This window comes from Miscanthus floridulus, chromosome 2, assembly GCF_019320115.1.
Source record: "Miscanthus floridulus cultivar M001 chromosome 2, ASM1932011v1, whole genome shotgun sequence".
Classification (NCBI taxonomy): Eukaryota; Viridiplantae; Streptophyta; class Magnoliopsida; order Poales; family Poaceae; genus Miscanthus; species Miscanthus floridulus.
Window position 1 is genome coordinate 101397245 of NC_089581.1, and position 1309 is coordinate 101398553.

A 1309-nucleotide genomic window follows, 5' to 3' on the forward strand; every position below is an offset into this window, starting at 1 on the left:
CATCTATGGCCGCTGCGGCCTGAGTGAAGAACGCATCGTCATCCTCCTCTGCCTGTAAGCCCGCCTCTGCTAGAGCGATGAGCTCGCTCAGTCTGCTAGTGTCGTCCTCAGCCTCCTGTGCCTGCATGCCCACCTCTGCTAGAGCGATGAGCTCGCTAAGTCTGCCAGTGTCATCCTCAGCCTCTTGCGCCTGCATGCCCGCCTCTGCTAGAGCAATGAGCTCACTCAATCTGGCAGTGTCGTCCTCATCCTCGTCTCCCTCATCAGACAACACAATCGGTGATTGAACGGTGCGACCAGCTCACGATCTATGGTCATCTAACTTCTTCTCCTCATACCTTGCATGAGCCACCTCTGCGGCATGTTCCCCGCTGCAACCAATCCCTTCATGTATAAAATGCAATCAGTTAGCAACGCGATTATATTACATTTAAAACTAGGCAACAAAAAAAAGGTTTTCAAGCACTCACTGGCACATAATGTAGCAACATGCTTGTTCAAGACCTGCATCTGTACTCTTGTCTCCTCCCTTGCCTCATTCCTTGCCCTCTCCTCCTCTAACGTCATCCGCCTCTCCAATCCCCATTTGTTAAGCCCAACATCGATCGGGTTACAAATACCGCGCTGTCTAGCAAACTCACACATCTTTTCTTTGTGATGTTTAACGAATAGGTTGACGTAGTCAGGTCCATATCCCCTCTTCCGTGCAATTAGTTGCCTCTTCTTCAGTTCATCCAAGAACTTAGCTTGACCATCATAACATTCCCAACTGCATTTCCTAGTGCTCTGTTCAAAAGTAATATTATATCATATATGTCTTAGCAAAACAAACAAAATACGATTTCATGTTTACTAGAAAAATAACGAACCTCATCATACTCAATCATATGGCCGCAATAATGGCCTATTCCAAGCTCTGAAGGGACTAGGCCATAGTTGGATTTTACAGCACATTCGCACATGACAGGAGGTGCTTTGTAGATTACCCTTTCTTTCTTCTTTTCCTTAACCCTCCACGGTTCTTCCGGCCATTGGTTCTTAGGACCATACAACCACTCCTTGAAATGACACTTCGCCATTGAAAACACCTAAATAATGAGACATTAGTACATGAACACATATAGCTCAAGATTTCAACACATACACTTTGCACTTACTTCATGCTTGTTTGGACACACAAACTCCAACGTATTCTCAGGGTTTATCATAGCTCGATCTCCGCAATCGCACAGAGGAGGTTCCTCGAGTCGTCTAACTATGGCTAGGTGCTTCTCCTTAGCCTGTCATTGGTGGAGGGTTAGGGGGGTGG

The 1309-nt window shown here is 46.4% G+C and overlaps 1 long non-coding RNA gene across 1 annotated transcript; it reads right to left on the minus strand.

The window, feature by feature from the left end:
• Positions 1-247: 247 nt before the first annotated feature.
• LOC136539267 (uncharacterized) lies at positions 248-1080 on the minus strand. The gene is made up of 3 exons (XR_010779624.1): positions 870-1080; positions 471-786; positions 248-384 (listed from the first exon to the last, which is right to left on the minus strand). It is a non-coding gene; the product is annotated as an uncharacterized lncRNA (long non-coding RNA).
• Between the last annotated feature and the right edge of the window lie 229 nt (positions 1081-1309).